The sequence below is a fragment of the Stomoxys calcitrans genome, chromosome 1 (assembly GCF_963082655.1).
Source record: "Stomoxys calcitrans chromosome 1, idStoCalc2.1, whole genome shotgun sequence".
In the NCBI taxonomy this organism is placed as follows: domain Eukaryota; kingdom Metazoa; phylum Arthropoda; class Insecta; order Diptera; family Muscidae; genus Stomoxys; species Stomoxys calcitrans.
The window spans coordinates 98462382-98487805 of record NC_081552.1 but is presented as its reverse complement, the minus strand read 5'-3'; positions in this window follow the sequence as shown (position 1 = coordinate 98487805).

Sequence of the window (25424 nt, the reverse complement as noted above, 5' to 3'; positions counted from 1 at the left end):
TACTGTATTAAGAATGGTTCAAATTGGTTAATAACCTGATATAGCTGCCATATAAACCGATCAAATCAGCCTCTAGAGGCGGCAATTATTGTCCGATTTGGCTGAAATTTTGAATGAGGTGTTTTGTTATGACTCTCACCAACTCTATTAAGAGTAGTTCAAATCGGTCCATCACCTGATATAGCTGTCGTATAAACCGATCTGGGGTCTTGACTTCTTGAGCCACTAAAGGGCGTAATTATTATCCGATTTGGCTGACATTTTGCATGAGGTGTTTTGTTATGACTTTCAACAACTGTGCTAAGAATAGTTCAAATCGGTTCATAACCTGAAATAGCTACCATATAAACCGAACTGGGGTCTTGAAATCTTGAGTCTCTACAGGGAGCAATTCCTATCCGATTTGGCTGAAATATTGTATATTGTGATTCGTCACGACTTCCAACAATTGTATTAAAAATGGTTCAGATCGGTCCATAACCTGATATAGCAGCCATATGAACCGATCTGGGGTCTTGACTTCTTGAGCCTCTAGAGGCGGCAATTATTGTCCGATTTGGCTGAAATTTTGATTGATCTGTTTTGTTATGACTCTCACCAACTCTACTAAGAATAGTTCAAATCGGTCCATAACCTGATATAGCTGTCATATAAACAGATCTGGGGTCTTGACTTCTTGAGCAACTAGACAGCGCAATTATTATCCGATTTGGCTGAAATTTTGTACAACGGCTTCTCTCATGACCTTTAATATATGTGTCGAAAATGGCATCAATCGGTTTATAGCCTAATGCAGCTCCACTATAAACCGATCTCCCTATTTTATTTCTTCAGCCCATAAAGTGCGCAATTCTTTCTAGATTTGGCCGAAATTTTACACACTTCTTTTTTTACACTTCTACTATGGTCTCAAATATTCAGTTCAATTATGGTCCGAAATGAACCATAAGTTAATATTGTTACAATAACATAGCAATTATTTTATTTTATCCTTTGTTTGCCTAAAAAGAGATACCGTGGCAAGAGCTCGACAAATGCAATCCATAGTGGAGGGTATATAAGATTCGGTCCGGCCGAACTTAGTTCGCTTTTACTTGTTATACCTACCACCGAAGGATGAGGGTATGTTCACTTTGTCATTCCGTTTGCAACACATCGAAATATCCATTTCCTACCCCATAAAGTATACATATTCTTAATCAGCTTAAAAATCTAAGACGATCTAGACATGTCCGTCCTTCTGTTGAAATCACGCTACAGTCCTCAAAAATAGATATATTGAGCTGAAACTTTACACTGATTCTTTTTTTGTCCATTAGCAGGTTAAGTTCGAAGATGGGCTATATCTTGATATAGCCCCCATATAGACCGATCCGCCGATTTAGAGTCTTATGAACATAAAAGCCACATTTATTATCCGATTTTACTGAAATTTGGAACAATGAGTTGTGTTAGGCCCTTCGTCAATTTGTCCCATATCGGTACAGATTTGGATATAGCTGCCATATGACCGATCCTTCGATTTAGGGTTTTAGGACCATAAAAGCCACATTTATTATCCGATTTCGCTGTAATTTGGGACAGTGAGTTGTCTTAGGTCTTTCGATATCCTTCGTCAATTTGGCTCAAATCGGTCCAGATTTGGACATAGCTACCATATAGATCGATCCTCCGATTTACGGTCTTAAGCCCATAAAAGCCACATTTATTATCCGATTGTGCTGAAATTTGGGACAGTGAGTTGTGTTGGGCCCTTCAACATCCCTCTTTTATTTCAGATCGGTCCAGATTTGGACAATGCTGCCATATAGACCGATCTTTCGATTTAATGTTTTGGGCCCATAAAAGGCATTTATTTTCCGATGTTGCCGAAATTTGGGACAGAGAGTTAAGTTAAGCCCCTCCACATATTTCTGCAATTTGGTCTAGATCGATCAAGATTTGAATAAAGCTGCTATGTAAACCGATATCTCGATTTAAAGACTTGGCCCCAAAAAAGGCGCTTTTATAATCCGATTTAACTGAAATTTGACACATTGACTCATGTTAGGATTTCGAAATACATGTTGTATATGATTCAGATCGGTTTATTTTTACATATAGCTACTAACAAGTAAAAAGCATTAAGTTCGGCCGGCCCAACTTTGGATACCCACCACCTTGGGTATATATGTGAACCACATTTCGTCAAAATCCAGTGAAAAATTCATACCTTATGCCCCATAGCAGCTCTGTAGATATTATCCGAGTTAGACCAAATGCTTATAAGTACAAGTCATTGTTCAACCGAGAGATCGGTCTATATGGCAGCTAAATCCAAATCTGGACCTATCTGAGCCAAATTGACGACAAATATCGAAATGCCCAACACAACCCATTGTCCCATATTTCGGCGACATCGGACAATAAATGCGCTTTTTATGGGCCCAAAACCTTAAATCGAGAGATCGGTCTATATGGCAGCTATATCCAAATCTGAACCAATTAGGGCCAAACAGAAAAAAGATGTCGAAGGGCCTAAGGCAATTCACAGTCCCAAATTTCAGCAAAACGGATAATAAATGTGGCTTTTATGGGCCTAAGACCATAAATCGGAGGATAGGTCTATATGGTAGCTATATCCAAATGTGGACCGATCTGGGCCAAATTGACGAAGGATGTCGAAGGGCTCAACGCAACTCACTGTCCCAAATTTCAGCAAAATCGGATAATCGGAGGATAGGTCTATATGGCAGCTATATTCAAATTTGGATTGATCTGGGCCAAATTGACGAAGGATGTCGAAGGGCTCAACGCAACTCACTGTCCCAAATTTCAGCAAAATCGGATAATAAATGTGGCCTTTATGGGCCTAAGACCATAAATCGGAGGATCGGTCTATATGGCAGCTATATCCAAATCTGGACCGATCTGGGCCAAATTGACGAAGGATGTCGAAGGGCCCAACGCAACTTACTGTCCCAAATTTCATCAAAATCGGATAAAAAATGTGGCTTTTATGGGCCTAAGACCCTAAATCGGCGGATCGGTCTATATGGGGGCTATATCAAGATATAGTCCGATATAGCCCATCTTCGAACTTAACCTGCTTATGGACAAAAAAAGTATTTGTGCAAAATTTCAGCTCAATATCTCTATTTTTCAAGACTGTAGCGTGATTTCAACAGACAGACGGACGGACATGTCTAGATCGTATTAGATTTTTACGCTAATCAAGAATATATATACTTTATAGGGTCGGAAATGGATATTTCGATGTGTTGCAAACGGAATGACAAATTGAATATACCCCCATCCTTCGGTGGTGGGTATAAAAAGACCAATATGACAATGACTTATTACAATAGTATTTGGTCCAAATCGGAACATATTTCGATAAAACTGCTATGGGACATAAGGTATGCAATTTTCACCGGATTTAGATGAAAGGTGGTTTACATATATACCCGAGGTGGTGGGTATCCAAAGTTCGGCCCGGCCGAACTTAACGCCTTTTTACTTGTTAGATATACTCTTATTGTGAATACTGCTGTGTTACAAATAAGTTATAATATTGTGCAATAAACTCCTTGTAATTAAAATTTGTCATTACTCTCGAACCAAATGCTAGAAAAAATATACACTGATCTTCTTAACACTAAAACTCACATTCATATATTACGTCTATTCAACTTAAAATCGCTCTCCGAGTTTTTTTCAACTGGTGTCTTTTTTATATTATGCGAGTCTAAATGCTATCTCTATTCCTGAAAAATTCTTTTCCCTGATGTAAATGTGCAATTGAGGGGCATTCATATTTAAATATGCACTATATTTCTTTATCAGCACAAACAATCACACAATTTCATACGAGTATACATGCATACAAAATTCGTCTATGCAATTGAATAAAATGTATGTAATCGGAGAATGGAACTGTGCTGCAATTCATTGAGCATGAACATCTAAAGAAAAGGACGAAGTACTTAGTTAAGAGTAAAATAAAATACATTCAGGGCTACATGTTTAGTTTGAATTCAATGGGAAGGATTTTGTTTCAATGCAACCTGAAGTATGTACTTAATGGAAGAAGCGCAAAAATACAAATAAATTTGAAATGCTTTGTGCGAAGACAAAGATTTCTATATGAATGGACAGCATGCACATGCTTTTTGCTGTACAAAGGATAGGTTTCAGGTTTCACTTTAAATGGAAGAATTATGTTCTAATAGCCATTTCAATGGTTAAGTATGGACAGCCCTTTGTGCCATAGGTGAAAAATGTTTGGAAAATTGACATTTTTACCATTTAATAATGGTCATTCATTAAACAAAGTAAATAAATGTAACTTAGGTTTGGCATTAAATCCTTGAAGTGCTACTTTTAATTCTATAACAAAGTATTGATACACGAAAATGTATTTAAAAAGCACTTTATAAAATTTGGCATTTAAATTAACCAAAGTAAGTACTTATTAAAAGGTAAATACCAAGCAAGGGTTCTTGTTGGTTTCAATATAATGAACCCCTGGCGCAACGCATACAGGAATTGCTATGTGCACAGAATTCGTAATTTTTTATATCCTCCACCATAAGATGGGGGGTATACTAATTTCGTCATTCTGTTTGTAAATACTCGAAATATTCGTCTGAGACCCCATAAAGTATATATATTCTTGATCATCGCGGCATTTTATATCGATCTAGCCATGTCCGTCCGTCTGTCCGTCCGTCCGTCTGTCTGTCGAATAGTACGCAAATACTTCTTATTAGTGTAGGTCGGTTGGTATTGTAAATGGGCGATATCGGTCCATGTTTTGATATAGCTGCCATATAAACCGATCTTGGGTCTTGACTTCTTGAGCCTCTAGAGTGCGCAATTCTTATCCGATTAGGATGAAATTTTGCACGACGTGTTTTGCTATGATATCCAATAGCTCTGCCAAGTATGGTTCACATCGGTCCATAACCTGATATAGCTGCCATATAAACCGATCTTGGGTCTTGACTTCTTGAGCCTCTAGAGTGTGCAATTCTTATCCGATTGGGGTGAAATTTTGCACGACTTGTTTTGCTTTGATATTCAATAACTGTGCCAAGTATGGTTTAAATCGGTCTATAACCTGATATAGCTGCCATATAAACCGATCTGGGGTCTTGACTTCTTGAGCCTCTAGAGTGCGCAATTCTTATCCGATTTGAATGAAATTTTGCACGACATGTTTTGTTATGATATCCAATAACTGTGCAAAGTATGGTTCACATCGGTCTATAACCTGATATAGCTGCCATATAAACCGGGCTTGGGTCTTGACTTCTTGAGCCTCTAGAGTGCGCAATTCTTATCCGATTGGGATGAAATTTTGCACGACGTGTTTTGCTATGATATCCAATAACTGTGCCAAGTATGGTTCACATCGGTCCATAACCTGATGTAGCTGCCATAAAAACCGATCTTGGGTCTTGACTTCTTGGGCCTCTAGAGAGCGCAATTCTTATCCGATTTGCCTGAAATTTTGTAAGACGGATCCTCTCATGACCATCAACATACGTGTTTATTAGGGTCAGAATCGGTCTATAGCCCGATACAGCTCCCATATATTTTACTTTTTGAGGCCCCAACATATAATTTAATTGTGGTCTAAACCGGATCATATCTTTATATCGCTCTAATAGCAGAGCAAATCTTTTCTTACATCATTTTTTGCCTAAGAAGAGATGCCGGGAAAAGAACTGACAAATGCGCTCCATGGTGGAGGGTGTATAAGATTCGGCCCGGCCGAACTTAGCACGCTTTTACTTGTTTTATTTATTATTAATGTATCAAACTTAGACAATTTTTGGGGGTGTTGGTACGGCCTTTCAGATGTTTCACCCCAATGTGGATATCATATTGATGCTCGTCTCCCAAATACCTCTCATTTGAGCCTTATAATGCTATGGTCGGTAAATACGTCCGGCATGGAAAAATTTCTGTTTTTAAGTTATTGCTAGCTGAGCCGGGGCCGCTCCGTTGCGCCTTCTTTTACTTTATATGGAACAAAAGTTTCCTTGGAATATCTATTTTCGACAGTTAAAGATCTTTTAGTGAAATACCATGCTAACTTGACTAACAGTTTAACAATATAGGTGCCTTTTAATGTAAGGTGTACTCCATTCTTAAAATACTTAATTTCTGCCCGATATTTTCATGATGTCTGATTTAGTGGTGTTTTCGGGGAAGAGGTGGTCTCCATCGTGCTCTTCTCTCAAATACCATTTATTTAAACCCCATATTGCCATTGGCTTAAAAGGAGTTTACAGGATGAGGCGTCCCCCAAACACATGGCCCCAAAATAGGTTATCAAATTCGTTTTCTAATCTCAAATACCTTTCATTTGAGCCACGTATTGGCATGGTCGAAAAATGTTTTCCCTTTGGGGGTTTTTTAGGAAAGGGGTGATTAAGGCATCACCATGGTCCTACATTTGGACATCAAATTCGTATTCTACTCCCAAATACCTTTATTTGAGCCCCATATTGCGATGGTCACTAAAAAATTGCTGTTTGTGGGGTATTTTGGGAATGGGGTAGACCCCCAGAAAATTGGTCCCGAAAATGGGTGTCAATTCTTGCTCTTCCCCCCAAAACCTTTTATTTAAGCTGCACATTTTGTGTTTGGGGATTGGGGTGGTCCCCCGATTGGGGATTGGGTGGTCCCCCGAACAGTAAGCCCTGAAAATATAACAGCAACGTGCTCTATTGCTATATATATATATATATATATATATATATATATATATATATATATATATATATATATATATATATATATATATATATATATATATATATATATATATATATATATATATATATATATCATTTATTTGAACTCCATATTGCCATTGGCCTCAAAATTAGATATCAAATTCGTTTTCTAATCTCATTTAAACTCCTTATTGCAAAAGTCTGCAAATATGTCCAGTTTGGGGTATTGGCCCTAAAAACTATGAATATTTAGTACCCCTCTCTTTAAGACCCAAATTAGGAGTTGTTATGGTGGTGGGACGTCCGCTAGACACTTGGCCCCTAATGTTGATATCAGATACGTGGTCTATTCCAACATACCTTTAATTTGAGCCCAATATTTCCATAGTCAGCAAACATTACCGGCTTGAGGGGTGTTTTGGGGGATGGGCGGCCACTCAGTGAGTTGGCCTTGAAAATATATATCGGATTCGTGTTCCACTTTAAAAACCCTCTTATTTGAACCTAAAATTGCAATAGTCAGAAAATACTTACTATTTGGGTGGTGTTGTGGGAGTGGGGTGGCCCCATAGACACTTTTCACGAATATTGATATCAAATTCGTGCTCTACTCCCAAAGACCTTTCATTTGAGCCCCATATTGCTATGGTTGTAAATTTATCCTCTTTGTGGGATGTGTTTGATGAGAGGCGGCCCCCCAAACACTTGGTCTCATATTTGGATACCAGATTCGTATTCTACATTCTAATGCCTTTTATTTAAGCCCCGTATTCCCATGGTCAGTAAATAAGTCCTGTTTGGGGAAAAGGTGGACCCCCAGAAACGTGGTTCCACATTTGGATATCAGATTCGTATTCTACTCTCAAATACATTTCATTTGAGTCCCATATTGCCATGATCGGTAAATATGTCCGATTTAGGGGTGTTTTAGGGGTTGGGGTGGTCCCCCTAGCACTTGGTTCGACAATTGGATATCAGATACGTTTTCTTATCCTAAATACCTTTCATTTGATTCCTATATTGTCGTGATTGGTCTAAATATACGTTTGGTAGGTTTTAGGGTGGGGCGGTCCCCCTAGGTACCCCATCCGAAATTTGGATACTAAATTTTTATTTTAAGGGTACTATATGAGAGCACACAAAATTTCGCTTAAATCACACCACTCATCTCCGAGATCTGGCGTTTCTGAAAATTAAGGTAAGGGGAAAATTAGGGGGGAAAATTAGGGTAATGTAGTACTCTATTTTCACCACGGGGTCATTTTGCACCATCTGTGAAAATTTCAAGAAAATCGGTTCAGCCGTTTCTAAGTCTATAAGGAACACACAAACATACAAACAAATAATCAAACAATTCTACAAACAAACACAAATTGATTTTTATATATAGGACTAGCTGACCCGGGCACGCTTCGCTGCGCCTTCTTTTATTTTATATGGAACAAAATTTTCCTCGGAATATTTATTTTCCACAATTAAAGAGCTTTTAGTGAAATACCATGTTACGAAATTAGTATATCGCTTGACTAACAATTTAACAATATAAGTGCCTTTGTCCGAATCCCATAGATATTTATTGGTCTACGAATTTAAGTTTTGATGTAAAGTGTACTCCATTCTTAAAATACTTCATTTTAGCCCGATATTTTCATGATATCCGTTTTAGGGGTGTTTTCGGGGGTGAGGTTGTCCCCCAGACACTTGGACCTGAAGGAAGGGGTGATGCCCTAAATACATGGTCCTAAATCAAATTCGTATTCTACTCCCAAATACCTTTATCTGAGCCCCATATATATTGCGATAGTCAGTAAAAAATTGCTGTTGGTATTTTGGGATAGGAGTAGATCCCAGAAAATTGGTGCCGAAAATGCGTATCAGTTCTTGCTCTACCCCCCAATACCTTTCATTTAAGCTCCACATTGACATCGTCGGTAAATATGACCGATTTAGAGATGTTATGTGATTAGGTTGGGCAACGTGTTCTATTCTCATGTATCTATATATCATTTATTTGAACTCCATATTGCCATTGGTCTCAAAATTCGATATCAAACTCGTTTCTAATCTCATTTATACTCCTTATTGCAAAAGTCAACAAATATGTCCGTTGTGGGGTATTGGCCCTAAAAACTATAAATATTTAGTTCCACTCTCCTAAAGACACAAATTGTCTTGGTGAGCAAATACATCCTATTTAGGGGTTGTTATAGAGGAGGGATGTCCCTTAGACAGATAGTCCCTGAGGTTTATATCAGATGCGTGGTCTACTCCCAAATACCTTTAATTTGAGTCCCATATTTCCATAGTCAGCAAACGTGACCGGCTTGGGGGGTGTTTTGGGGGATGGGCGGAAACTCAGTGAGTTGGCCTTGGAAATATATATCGGATTCGTGTTCCACTCTAAAAACCCTCTTATTTGAGTCTCATATTGCAAAAGGCTGCAAATACTTACTATTTGGGTATTGTTGTGGGGGTGGGGTGCCCCCATAGACACTTTTCCCTAATATTGATATCAGATTCGTGCTTTACTCCCAAAGACTTTTCATTTGAGCTCCATATGGCTATGGTCGTAAATTTGTCCCCTTTGGGGGATGTTTTTGGTGAGAGCCGGCCCCTCAAATACTTGGTCCCATATTTGGGTATCAGATTCTAATTCTCAACTCAAATACCTTTTATTTAAGCCCCATATTCCCATGGTCAGTAAATAAGTCCTGTTTGGGGGGGTGTTTTGGGCAAGGGGTGGACCCCCAGAAACGTGGTCCCACATTTGGATATCAGATTCGTATTCTACTCGCAAATACCTTTCATTTGAGTCCCATATTGCCATGATCGATAAATATGTCCGATTTAGGGGTGTTTTGGGGGTTGTGTGGTGTTGTGGGGGTGGGGTGGCTCCATAGACACTTTTCCCGAAAATTGATATCAGATTTCTGCTTTACTGCAAAAGACCTTTCATTTGAGCCCCATGTGGCTATGGTCGTAAATGTGTCCACTTTGGGAGAGGTTTTTGGGGAGAGGCGGGCCCCCAAACACTTGGTCTCATATTTGGATATCAGAATCTAATTCTACACTCAAATAACTTTTATTTAAGCCCCATATTCCCATGGTCAGTAAATAAATCCTGTTTGGGGAAGGGGTGGACCCCAGAAACGTGGTCCCACACTTGGATATCAGATTCGTTTTCTACTGGCAAATACCTTTCATTTGAGTCCCATATTGCCATGGTCGGTAAATATGTCCGATTTAGGGGTTTTTTGGGGCTTGGGATGGTGCCCCTAGCACTTGGTCCGACAATTGGATATCAGATACGTTTTCTTATCCTAAATACTTTTCATTTGAGTCCCATATTGTCGTGATTGGTCTAAATATATGTTTGGTAGGTTTTAGGGTGGGGCGGTCCCCTAGGTACCCCATCCGAAATTTGGATACCAAATTTTTATTTTTAGGGTACTATATGAGAGATCTCCGAGATCTGTTGTTTCTTAAAATTATGGTAAGGGCCCCCCTTCAGATATCTAAAAACGTAGTGCCCTGTTTTCACTACGGGATCATTATGCACCATCAGTGAAAATTTCAAGAAAATCGGTTGAGCCGTTTCTGAGTCTATAAGGAACACATAAACATTTAAACAAACCTACAAACAAACACAAATTGATTTTTATACCCTCCACCATAGGATGGGGGGTATACTAATTTCGTCATTCTGTTTGTAACTACTCGAAATATTCGTCTGAGACCCCATAAAGTATATATATTCTTGATCGTCGTGAAATTTTATGTCGATCTAGCCATGTCCGTCCGTCCGTCCCTCCATCTGTCTGTCGAAAGCACGCTAACTTCCGAAGGAGTAAGGCTAGCCGCTTGAAATTTTGCACAAACACTTCTTATTAGTGTAGGTCGGTTGGTATTGTAAATGCACCATATCGGTCCATGTTTTGATATAGCTGCGATATAAACCGATCTTGAGTCTTGACTTCTTGAGCCTCTAGAGTGCGCAATTCTTATCCGATTGGGATGAAATTTTGCACGACGTGTTTTGTTATGATATCCAACAACTGTGCTGAGTATGGTTTAAATCGGTCGATAACCTGATATAGCTGCCATATAAACCGATCTTGGGTCTTGACTTCTTGAGCCTCTAGAGTGCGCAATTCTTATCCGATTTGAATGAAATTTTGCACCACGTGTTTTGTTACGATATCCAACTACTGTGCCAAGTATAGTTCAAATCGGTTCATAACCTGATATAGCTGCCATATAAACCGATCTTGGGTCTTGACTTCTTGAGCCTCTAGACTGCGCAATTCTCATCCGATTGGAATGAAATTTTGCACGACGTGTTTTGTTATGATATCCAACAACTGTGCAAGTTATTATTCGAATCTGTCCATAACCTGATATAGCTGCCATATAAACCGATCTGGGGTCTTGACTTCTTGAGAGTGCGCAATTCTTATCCGATTGGAATGAAATTTTGCAAGACGTTTTTTATTGTTACTTTCAACAACTATGTCAAATAAGGTTCAAATCGGTTCATAACCTGATATAGCTGTCACATAAACCGATCTGGGATCTTGACTTTTTGAGTCTCTAGAAGTCGCAGTTATTATCAGATTTGCCTGAAATTTTGTACGACGGATTCTCTCATTACCAACAACATACTTGTTTATTATGGTCTCCAACATATAATTTATTTGCGGTCCAAACCGGATCATATCTTGATATCGTTCTAATAGCAGAGCAAATCTTTTCTTATATCCTTTTTTTTACCTAAGAAGAGATGCCGGGAAAAGAACTCGACAAATGCGATCCATGGTGGAGGGTATGTAAGATATACATTGTCTGAGGTTGCACATGGAATATCGGACCTAAATGGCAAGTCTATTTGGTATCGACCATCTGAGAGTCGAACCGTTGTTGCTTGGTATATTTCTGCACACTTTTCATCATCTAGAGATAGTATTGGCATTTTAGGCACTTCTTCAATTTCCCAAAACTTTGCAAGTTGATCTTGCACAGAGATCTTTCCACAATGAAAAACACCAACTGTTTTCACAGCATTCGAACTCTTCGCCGGGCCGATCAAATCCAACCAAACACTGTTTCCTGGGCAAGGGGAGAACCACAAACATCCTTCCGAACACCACTACGCAAAATGGTGGGGTATACGTTTCCACCAAGTAACATGTGCACTGGACCAGTACGATAAAATTCCGGATCCGCAAGTTCTAAATCTGGAAGCCGACCAGTGTAAATATTATCTAAAGAATGGGTAGGAATATCCCCTGTTACCTCAGGGACTACCAATGCTTCTAACTCCAACGAGAAAGATTTATCCTTTCTCGAACCAATTGTAAAATATGCTACATTTGAGCATCTTGTTAGATGGCCACCACCTAACCCTGCAATGTCCGCTGATATGGAATTTGTAGGTAACTTCAACAATTTTTTTAATGCGCAAGGATATGAACGAAGGATCTACTAACGCTCGTGTCTTATATGACAGTTCATCCTTCACTATGTTTACCCACGCTGTCGCCAACATCGTACTTCTAGTAGCTGTAGTATTGAAGATTGTGGGTCAATGTTTTGTATGTTTGCGGAAGACACCTGGGCCGTATTCGAGGAAGTATTTGTTTCATTACTTTGACCCGATCCTTCCCTGTGCAAAAGAATGAACTTGAGGTACAGTTGCACTTAGAACAAGATTGAGCTTTACACTCTGCCGCTCGATGACCTAGAGATAAATAATTGAGGCAACGTTTCTCTCTTTTCACAACATTCAATCTGTTTCTAAATACCGTACTTAGAAACTTCGGGGAAGATTTCAATGAATGCGAGCCTTTACATAAATCACATTTTGCTTCATTGACCTTGGTGTGGTGTACTTTGTATTGCCTTGACTTATCAAAATGGTTATACTTCTTCTGGGGGTTCTAAGAATTTTGTGAAAGATTAACGCTGGTAATATCTGATATACTCTCTAGTGCTTGTAATCTGTCTGTGAGGAATTTGTTTAAGTCGTCCTAACGAGGCAGTTCTGTTGTATTCGTTAATGACTGCTCCCACAGAGCCAGTGTAAGTTTCGGCATCTTTGTGGAGCATTGATACACAAATATCGGGTCCCACGACTTTACGTTAATTTTATACAATTCTAGGACCGTAATACAATTTGTGACATCCCTCTGAAGGTTTTTGAGACCACTAGCAGACTCTTGTGAGCAAGGGGCCAAGTTAAATAGGTTCCTCAATTGCGAATTAATCAATATTCTCTTATTTTCATATTGACTCTTAAGGTTTTCCCAAGCAACAGCAAAAACATCAGCAGTCAATGGGATATTCCTATTTATCTCTCTAACCTCGCAAGCTGTTTTCTGAAACAGATGGTATAGTTTCTCGACAGCGCTCAATTTCTTATTATTATACCCACCACCGAAGGATGGCGGTATATTCATTTTGTCATTCGTTTGCAACACATCGAAATATCCATTTCCGACCCCATAAAGTATATATATTCTTGATCAGCGTAAAAATCTAAGACGATCTAGACATGTCCGTCCGTCTGTCTGTCCGTCTGTCTGTTGAAATCACGCTACAGTCTTTAAAAATAGATATATTGAGCTGAAATTTTGCACAAATTCTTTTTTTGTCCATAAGCAGGTTAAGTTTGAAGATGGGTTATATCGGACTATATCTTGATATAGCCCCCATATAGACCGATCCGCCGATTTAGGGTCTAAGGCCCATAAAAGCCACATTTATTATCCGATTTCGCTGAAATTTGGGACAGTGAGTTGTCTTAGGCCCTTTGACATGTTTCTTCAATTTGGTTCAGATCGGTTCAGATTTGGATATAGCTGCCATATAGACCGATCCTCCGGTTTAGGGTCTTAGGCCCACAAAAGCCACATTTATTATCCGATTTTGATGAAATTTAGGACAGTGAGTTGTGTAAGGCCCGCCGACATCCTTCGTAAAATTGGCCCAGATCGGTTCAGATTTGGATATAGCTGCCATATAGACCGATTTCCTGATTTATGGTTTGGGCCCATAAAATGCTCATTTATTGCCCGATGTCGGCGAAATTTGGAACAGTGAGATAAGTTAAGCCCTTTGACATACTTCTGCAATATCGCACAGATCGGTCCAGATTTGGATATAGCTGCCATATAGACCGATATCTTGGTTTAAGGTTTTGGGGCCATAAAAGCCACATTTATTGTCCGATGTCGCTGAAATTGGAGACTGTGAGTTTGGTTAAGCTCTTCGACGTCCTTCTTCAATTTTGCCCAGATCGGTCCAGATTTGAATATAGCTACCATATAGACCGATCTCTGGATGTAAGGTTTAGGGCCCATAAAAGAGGCATTTATTGTCCGATTTCGCCGAAATTTGGGACAGTGCTTAGTGTTAGGCTTTTGACATGTTTATGCAACTTGGCCCAAATCGGTCCAGATTTTGATATAGCTGCCATGTAGACCGATATCTCGATTTAAAGTCTTGACCCCATAAAAGGGGCATTTATAGTCCGATTTCACTGAAATTTGACACAGTGACTTATGTTATGCTTTTCGACATCCGTGTCGTATATAGTTCAGATCGGTGTGAGGTATATGAGTATAAGGTATGCAATTTTCACCGAATTTTGATGAAAGGTGGTTTACATGTATACCCGAGGTGGTGGGTATCCAAAGTTCGGCCCGGCCGAACTTAACGCCTTTTTACTTGTTGACGTATATGGCCGTGAATAAATCACGAAAGCTAGGCCAAGAGATATAGTACACATAAAATATCTCCGTGTCGCACGGTGGGACGGCGATCGAGGAAGATGATTTCTGATTGAGCGAGCTCACACCCACTTTAACTTTTTCTCTCCAGTCGCCCAAGATACTAATCGACCTTATGTAACATTCATACACAACCTTTTTCTTCGCTTTAAGAACCTCCTTGTTCTGTTTGTTGCACTCTGGATCCGCCACACATTTCTTGTAGGCTTCCTTCTAATCAGCCCATAAACTTTGTATCTCTGACCTTGCAGCTTCGATCGCTGACTCATTATAGTCAGTGGCATCAGTGTCGCTGAGCTCTTGCCCAAACCCAAGTACCTCTTCACATTGAGTAAGAAAATCTTCTAAAATGGACATTTCCACAAGGAGGAATTCACTTCAAACCAAATCAAACTATTCGAGGTCGAGGTTCAAGAGAAAGTTACATCCAATGTTAAACTGGCACTCGGCAGACAAATCACAACACTTTTCGAGAAAATGTTAATTCAGTTTCAAAATGTTCTATTTATTTCTACTAAGCGATAACTAAATATAATTTTGTACGCAATGACTGCAACATCACCATTCTATTTCGAGGAAGTACTTCTGTCTTATTTACTATCTTAACAATGAAGTTTAAAATTCAAATATATTCGTACCAAATATGGCAGACAGTTTCCCAATATTGTTGTTTTATCAAATTTCCTTATAGCTGCTGCGATACAATCTACTTTTCGATTGTCAATGATAAATGAGAATTCACCCAATGTGTCATCAGGTGGTTCAGGAATCTTGATAAAGCAATCCATTAAGCATCACCAAGGAACCCACTACAGCTCCGATATAATTCAGGCAACAAACATCATAGTAGAAAGCATGCAAGGACCTTTAACAGTGTCATCAATCTATAGTCCACCAAAACATACCATCAAAAAAGAAAATTATATTAATTTCTTTAAGACATTAGGAAGCAAATTCATAGCTTGTGGAGACTACAATGCCAAGCACACAATATGGGGATCACGTCTTAATACGCCGAAAGGCCGACAGTTATACTGGGCTATAAAAGAACTTAATCTTCGGGTTATTTCACCACATTCTCCAACATATTGGCCGTCAGATCTGAATAAAACCCCAGATCTTATAGATTTCTGCGTTTCCAAAGGGATTTCAGCTGGCTCCGAAAAATGTTTTTCAAGCCACGATCTGTCTTCTGATCACACACCAGTCTTTCTATCATTGCACGCACAGCATATACCCCAAGATCAAAAATGTAAACTTCACAATAATAAGACTAACTGGCATTATTTTCGTTACCTAGTCAGCAAAACATTACATCAAAATTTACCTTTAAAATCAGATCAAGACATTTCTTACGCCGTAGACCACCTAGTGCAAACTATACAGAGCGCTTCATGGAACTCTACACCCAAGAAAAGTTTCATAGAATCATACAAATACCCTGCCTTTATACAGAGAAAAGTTAAAGAAAAGCGCAAGGCGAAAAAACGTTGGCAAAAAACAAAATCACCAGAGAACAAACGAAAACTTAATAAAGCAACTGCAGATTTGCAAAAGTTATTAAAATGCGTAGATAATAACCATATTGAACAAGAAATCCAAAATCTTGGGCCAACAAAGTCAACAGACTATTCTCTATGGAAAATCACGAAAAAACTCAAAAATGAGCCAAAAATCAATTACCCAATTCGAAAGTCTGGTAACTCGTGGACAAAAAGCAACTTAGAAAAAGCCTACACATTTGCCAATCATTTATACGATGTTTTCACCCCAAATAGCTCGGAAGAACCGCCCAAATGCTTGGAAACTTTCTTAAATGAACCTCATCAGCTTGACCTGCCAATAAAGAAAATTTCAAAAGCCGAAGTCTCACATGCAATAAAGATTCTAAAACCTGGTAAGGCTCCTGGCTATGACTTAATAACCCCTAAAATACTCAAAGAACTCCCTAAAGAAGGTACTGACTTCATTACGTTCATATTCAATGCCTGTTTAAAGCGCTGCTTCATTCCGCCCCAATGGAAAGTTGCCCAAGTCACAATGATCCAGAAAACTGGAAAACCATCCGATCAAGTCAAATCATATCGACCAATAAGCCTACTGCCAATAATTTCAAAGGTATTCGAATCTCTATTTCTTAAGAGACTAATGCCAATAATTGAGGAAAATAACTTGATACCAAATCATCAATTCGGATTTAGAAAGAATCACGGGACTACTGAACAAATCCACAGATTAGTGGAAACCATAAATTCTGCATTTGAATCAAAGCAGTACTGTACTTCCGCATTTTTAGACATCTCGCAAGCCTTTGACAAGGTATGGCATGAGGGTCTTCTCTACAAGGCAAGGAAACTTCTTCCAATAAATTACTATCTATTAATTAAATCATATATTCAAAAAAGAATGTTCTTCGTCCAAGAGGCCGATGAAATGAGTGATTTAAAATCTGTCAGAGCTGGGGTACCACAGGGGAGTGTGATGGGCCCAATCTTATATATCTTGTTCACATCTGATCTACCACAGACAGAGAACGCAGTGGTGGGTACATTCGCTGATGACACCGCTGTGCTAGCTGTTAATAAAAATCCACAAATAGCAAGCAATATGCTTCAAACCTACCTAAATACTTTGTGCGAGTGGCTGAAACACTGGCGTATAAAACCAAATGAAACTAAGTCTATACACGTAACATTCACACTTAACCACGGAAACTGCCCTCCAGTTCAAATGAATGAAGTCCAACTCCCGCAGGCGAATGAGGCGAAATATCTGGGACTATACTTGGACAAGAAACTAACTTGGAAAACGCACATAAAAATAAAAAGAAAAGCTTGTGATATACAACTACAAAAAATGAATTTTCTGATTGGACCAATTTCCAAGTTATCCTTAGAAAATAAGATACTTATATACAAATGCATTATAAAACCAATCTGGACATACGGTATCCAGCTATGGGGAACCGCTTCACATACAACAATCAAACTACTACAGCAACTACAATCAAAAACATTACGCAAAATTGCAGGTGCACCATACTACATAACTAATAAGCGACTACACGAGGAATTAAATATAAAAACTGTCCAGGAAGAAGTATTGTCACAACTCCAAAATTATAAATTGAGAATTCAACAACATCCAAACCCACTAGCAACAAACCTGATGAGGAACACTGAAACATTTAAGCGGCTCAAAAGAAAAGCACCGCAAGACCTACTGTAAATTTTTAACTCCACTTTAATGATGCATAAATAAATTTTATACGTGGGCCAACCACTGGGTTGGCACCATTAGTAATTATAATATACAAAATAATGTCGATAATAATGTAAATATCTATACTAAGATAGAAAGCATTAATAAAAATGAATTAAAAAAAAAAAAAAAAAATGTGTCATCAAATATCGTATGACTGTCCAATACAACGAACGGTAAGTATGCCAATGAGCCAGCTGCAATGTGCCTTGATACAACAACGTCTGTCTTCTTTCAATCAACCAGAGACATATTTCTGTCACCACATATTCTCCAAATCACCAGATTTACTTTTTTTAAATGATAAATTATCTTTCTGTTGTATTTCTTAAAATACACAATCTCAAGCGGGAATAAAATAAAAGTTGTCTTTATGAGCCAAAAATATATCTTTTTGCGGGAAAGAACCAAGTTAATTTATTTACAACATATTTACAAACCACTGTGCCAGTGTTTTTATACCCTCCACCATAGGATGGAGGTATACTAATTTCGTCATTCTGTTTGTGACTACTCGAAATATTCGTCTGAGACCCCATAAAGTATATATATTCTTGATCGTCGTGACATTTTATGTCGATCTAGACATGTCCGTCCGTCTGCCTGTCGAAAGCACGCTATTCTTATCCGATTTTATTCAAATTTTGCACATAGTGTTTTGGTGTCACTTCCAACAACTACGCTTAATATGGTTTACATCGGTCCATGTTTTGATATAGCTGCCATATAAACCGATCTTGGGTTTTGATTTCTTGAGCCTCTAGAGGGCGCAATTCTCGTCCGATTTTATTGAAATTTTGCACGTAGTGTTTTGGTAGCACTTCCAACAACTACGCTAAATATGGTTTAAATCGGTCCATAACCTGATATAGCTGCCATATGAACCGATCTTGGTTCTTGACTTCTTGAGCCTCTAGAGGGCGCAATTCTCATACGATTTGGCTGAAATTTTACATGAGGTGTTTTGTTTTGACTTCCACTAACTTTGCTTAGTATGGCGTAAATCGGTATAGGACCTGATATAGCTGCCATATAAACCGATCTGGGATCTTGAACCTCTAGAGAGCGCAATTCTCATCCGATTTGGCTGAAATCGGACAAAAATTGCGGCTCGTAAGGACTTAAGAAGTCAAACCGGGAGATCGGTTTGTATGAGAGCTATATCAGGTTACAGACTAATTCGGACCGTAGAGTTGTTGAAACACCATATGCTCAATTTCAACCAAGTCGGACAAAAATTGTGGCTTGAGAAGTCAAATTGGGAGATCGGTTTATATGGGAGCTATATCAGGTTAAGACCGAGTACGAGCAAAATTTTAGCCAAATGGGAGAAAAATTGAGACTTGTAAGGGCTCAAGAAGCCAAATCGGGAGATCGATTTATAAGGGGGCTATATCAGGTTATTAACATATTTGGACCGTACTATACAGAGTTTTTGAAAGTCCAAACACAACACTACATGGAAAATGTCAGTCAAATCGGGCAAAACTTGCGGCTTGTAAGGGCTCAAAAAGTGAAATCGGGAGATCGGTTTATATGGGAGCTATATCAGGTTATAGACGGCATTCTATCGCTATCGTGATTTCGAAAGACGGACGGAGTTGGCTACTGCCTACTTTATAGGGTCTTAGATAATTATTTCGAGGTGTAACAAACGGAATGACTAGAATAGTATACAAAAGTATAAAAACATATGAGATTCGCAGTCCACAATCTTATACCTTAAATTAAATCCTATATTGTTCCACTCTCTTTAAGACCAAATTGTCTTGGTGAGCAAATACGTCCTATTTGGGGGTTCTTATGGTGGTGGGACGTCCGTTAGACAGTTAGCTCTTAATGTTGATGTCAGATACGTGGTATACTTCCACATACCTTTAATTTGAGCCCCATATTTCCATAGTCGGCAAAAATGACCGGCTTGGGGGGTGTTTTGTGGGATGGGCAGCCTTGAAAATATATATCGGATTCGTGTTCCACCTTAAAAGCTCTCTTATTTGAACCTCATATTGCAATAGTCAGAAAATATATACTACTAGATGACACGCGCCCGCTCCGCTGCGCCTTCTTTTACTTTATATGGAACAAAAGTTTCCTTGGAATATTTATTTTCGACGATTAAAGAGCTTTTAGTGAAATACCATGCTACGAAAATAGTATAACGCTTGACTAACAATTTAACAATATAAGTGCCTTTGTCCGAATCCCATAGATATTTATTGGTCTACGAATTTAAGTTTGGATGTAAGGTGTACTCCATTCTTAAAATACTTTATTTCAGCCCGCTACTCTCATCATATGTTATTTAGGGGTGTTTTCGGGAGTGAGGTTGTCCCCGAGGCACTTGGCCGTGAAAAAATATCAGCATCGTGCTCTTCTTTCAAAACCATTTATTTAAACCCCATATTGCCATTGGTTTAGGGGAGTTTACACGATGAGGCGTCCCCCAAACACATGGCCCAAAATAGGTTATGAAATTCGTTTTCTAATCTTAAATACCACATATTGGTATTGTCGAAAATTTTTTACCCTTTGCGGGATGTTTTGGGGAAGGGGTGATTCCCTAACCCCATGGTCCTAAATTTTGATATAAAATTCGTATTCTACTCCCAAATACCTTTATTTGAGCCCCATTTTGCGATGGTCCCTAAAAATTAACCCCCAAAAAATTGATCCCGAAAGTGGGTATCAATTCTTGCTCTACCCCTTAATACTTTTCATTTAATCTCCACATTGAAATGGTCGGTAAGTATGGCCGATTTAGGGGTGTTTTGGGGATTGGGGTGGTCCCCCAAACACTTAGCCCAGAAAATATATGGCAACGTGCCCTATTCTCATATATCTATATATCATTTATTTGAACCCCATATTTTGGGAACTGGGTTGACCCCCAGAAAATTGGTCCCGAAAATGGGTATCAATTCTTGCTCTACCCCCGAATAGCTTTCATTTAAGCTTCTCTTTAACATGGTCGGTATATATGGCCGATTTAGGGGTGTTTTGCGGATTAGGGTGGTCGGCCAAACACTAAGCCCGGAAAATATATCAGCAACGTGCTCCATTCTCATATACCTATATACCATTTATTTGAACCCCATATTGTCATTGGCCTTAAAATTGGATATAAAATTCGTTTTCTAATCTCATTTAAACTCCTTATTGCAAAAGTCGGCAAAAATGTCTGGTTTGCGGCATTGGCCGTAAAAACTATAAATATTTAGTTCCACTCTCCTTAAGACCCAAATTGTCTTGGTGAGCAAATACGTCCTATTGGGGGTTGTTATGGTGGTGGGACGTCCCCTGGACAGTTGGTCCCTAATGTTGATATCAGTTACGTGGTCTACTTTCAAATACCTTTAATTTGAGCCCCATATTTCGATAGTCGGCAAACGTGACCGGCTTTGGGGGTGTTTTCGGTGATGGGCGGTCACTCAGTGAGTTGGCCTTGAAAATATATATCCGATTCTTGTTCCACTCTAAAAACCTTCTTATTTGAGCCTCATATTGCAAAAGTCAGCAAATACTTTCTATTTGGGTGGTGTTGTGGGGGTGGGTTGACCCCATAGACACTTTTCCCAAATATTGATATCAGATTCGTTCTTTACTCACAAAGACCTTTCATTTGAGCCCCATATGGATATGGTCGTAAATGTGTTCCCTTTGGGGGAGGTTTTTGGGGAGAGGCGGCCCTCCAAACACTTGGTCTCATATTTGGACATCAGATTCGAATTCTACACTCAAATACCTTTTATTCAAGCCCCATATTCCCATGGTCAGTAAATAAGTCCCGTTTGGGGGGGTGTTTTGGGGAAGGGGTGGACCCCTAGAAACGTGGTCCCACTTTTGGATATCAGATTCGTATTCTACACTAAAATACCTTTCATTTGATTCCCATATTGCCATGGTCGGTAAATATGTCCGATTTAGGGGTGTTTTGGGGCTTGGGGTGGTCCCCTAACATTTGGTCCGATAATTGGATATCAGATACATTTTCTTATCCTAAATACCTATCATTTGAGTCCCATATTGTCGTGATTGGTCTAAATATATGTTTGGTGTGTTTTAGGGTGGGGCAGTCCCCCCTAGGTTCCCAATCCAAAATTTGGATACCAAATTTTTATTTTTAGGGTACTATATGAGAGCACAAAAAATTTCACTTAAATCGCACCACCCATCTACGAGATCTGGTGTTTCTGAAAATTATGGTAAGGGGGAGGGTCCGCCCCCCTTCAAATATTAAAAGATGTAGTGCCCTATTTTCACCACGGGATCATTATGCACCATCTAAAATTACATGAAAATCGGTTCAGCCGTTACTGAGTCTATAAGGAACACAAGCATACAAACAAACAAACAAATCTACAAACAAACACAAATTGACTTTTATACCCTCCACCATAGGATGGTATACTAATTTCGTCATTCTGTTTGTAACTACTCGAAATATTCGTCTTGATCGTCGCAACATTTTATGTCGATCTAGCCATGTCCGTCCTCTCCGTCCGTCCGTCCGTCTGTCTGTCGAAAGCACGCCAACTTCCGAAGGAGTAAAGCTAGCCGCTTGAAAATTTACACAAATACTTCTTATTAGTGTAGGTCGGTTGGTATTGTAAATGGGCCATATCGGTTCATGTTTTGATATAGCTGCAATATAAACCGATCTTGGGTCATGACTTCTTGAGCCTCTAGAGGTCGCAATTATTATCCGATTTGCCTGAAATTTTGTACGACGTGTTTTGTTATGATATCTAATAACTGTGTCAAGTATGGTTCAAATCGGTTCATAACCTGATATAGTTGTCATATAAACCGATCTTGGGTCTTGACTTCTTGAGCCTCTATAGGTCGCAATTATTATCGGATTTGCCTGAAATTTTGTAAGACGGATCCTCTCATGACAATCAAAATACGTATTAATTATGGTCTGAATCGGTCTATGTTGTTGTTGTTGTTGTAGCAGTGTATTGCACACTGAGGCGGCAGCCCTTGCCGATGAAGTACTCCATCGGGCCAATCCGGTACGTACAACCGGCTGCTATGGGATTGCCTAAATCGGTCTATATCCCATATAAATCGATCTCTCTATTTTACTTCTTGAGCCCACAAAGGGCGCAATTCTTATTCGAATTGGCTGAAATTTTACACAAGTCTCCAATATATAATTTAATCTTTTATCCTCTTTTTGCCTAAGAAGAGGAGCCGGGAAAATAACTCAACAATTGCGATCCATGGTGGAGATTATATATGATTCGGCCCGGCCGAACTCAGCACGCTTTTACTTCTTTTTAGGGTACTATATGAGTGCACACAAAATTTCGCTTAAATCGCACCAACCATCTCCGAGTTCTTGCTTTTCTGAAAATAAGGGTAAGGGGGAGGGTCGGCCCCCCTTCAGATATCAAACAAGTAAAAGCGTGCTAAGTTCGGCCCGTCCGAATCTTTTATACCCTCCACCATGGATCGCATTTGTCGAGTTCTTTTCCCGGCATCTCTTCTTAGGCAGAAAAGGATATAAGAAAAGATTTCCTCTGCTATTTGAGCAACATCAAAATAGGGTCCGCTTTGGACCACAATTAAATTATATGTTGGAGACCTGTGTAAAATGTCAGCCAATTCAAATAAGAATTGCTCCCTTTGGTGGCTCAAGAAGTAAAATGGAGAGCTCGATTTATATGGGAGCTGTATCGACTCAGACCATAATAAACACGTATGTTGATGGCCATGAGAGGATCCGTCGTACAAAATTCCAGGCAAATCGGATAATAATTGCGACCTCTAGAGGCTCAAGAAGTCAAGATCCCAGATCGGTTTATATGACAGCTATATCAGGTTATGAACCGATTTCAACCATACTTGGCACAGTTAACACACAGTTAAGTATCATAATAAAAAACGTCGTGCAAAATTTCATTCCAACCGGATAAGAATTACGCTCTCTAGAGGCTCAAGAAATCAAGACACATGAACGGTTTATATGAGAGGTATATCAGGTGATGGACCGATTTAAACCACACTTAGCACATATGTTAGATATCATAACTAAACACGTCGTGCAAAATTTCATTCCAATCGGATAAGAATTGCGCACTCTAGAGGCCCAAGAAGATCGGTTTATAATGCAGCTATATCAAAACATGGACCGATATGATCCATTTACAATACCAGACCATAATAAACACGTATGTTGATGGTCATGAGAGGATCCGTCGCACAAAATTTCAGGCAAATCGGACAATAATTGCGACCTCTAGAGGCTCAAGAAGTCAAGATCCCAGATCGGTTTATATGGCAGATATATCGGGTTATGATCCGATTTGAAGCTTACTGAATACAGTTGTTGAAAGTAAAAATAAAATACGTCATGCAAAATTTCAGCCAAATCGGATAGGAATTTCGTCCTCTAGAAGCTCAAGAAGTCAAGTCATCAGATCTGTTTATATGACAGCTATATCAGGTTATGTACCGATTTGAACCATACTTGGCACAGTTGTTGGATATCATTATAAAAACTACGTGCAAAAATTCATTAAAATCGGATAGGAAATGCGCCCTCTAGGAGCTCAAAAAGTCAAGACCCAAAATCGGTTTATATGACAGCTATAACAGGTTGTGGACCGATTTTAACCATACATGGCACAGTTGTTGGATATCATTATAAAAACTACGTGCAAAAATTCATTCAAATCAGATAGGAAATGCGCCCTCTAGAGGCTCAAGAAATCAAGACCCAAGATCGGTTTATATGGCAGCTATATCAAAACATAGACCGATATGGCCCATTTACAATACCAACCGACCTACACTAATACAAAGTATTTGTGAAAAATTTCAAGCGGCTAGCTTTACTCCTTCGGAAGTTAGTGTGCTTTCGATAGACGGACCGACGGACAGACATGGCTAGATCGACATAATATATCGCGACGATCATGAATACATATACTTTATGGGGTCTCAGAGGAATATTTCGAGTAATTACAAACAGAATGACGAAATTAGTATACCCCCCATCCTATGGTGGAGGGTATAAATAAAATTACGAATTCTGTGCACGTAGCAATTCCTGTATGCGTTGCGCCAGGGGTTCATTATATTGAAACCAACAAGAACCCTTGCTTGGTATTTACCTTTTAATAAGTACTTACTTTGGATAATTTAAATCTTATGGTGGAGGGTATAAAAACTTTTAAACAAAAGTCATGTTTTTAAAACACTTTAAGATATTGTCTTTATAATATTCCATATTTATTATATTATACCTTATTATGGGATTTAATTTAGGTTAGGATAGGTTTAAGTTATGGCCCGGCACCCAAACGATGCGGATTTTTCCATCCTCAGAGAAGGCGTTAATCTCTTTCTTACACTGCAAGACTGTTCGTGACCTTACCGTCCTGGTTGTTATTGCCCTTATGGCAATTTTAATGTTGGTAAAGATGGTCACACTCGACTACCTCGCGTTAGCACCACAGCAATTCACGCATTCCGTGATCGCCCGTATCTCCGCCTGCAGGACCGTATTATGGTCAGGCAGACTAAAACAGATCTCTGTCCCTGGGTTCTCAATGTAAACCCCCAGGCCCACTCTGTCCTCTAGCTTTGACTCATCCGTGTAACATGATCTTCCAGATGACAATACTAGGGTTCCGTC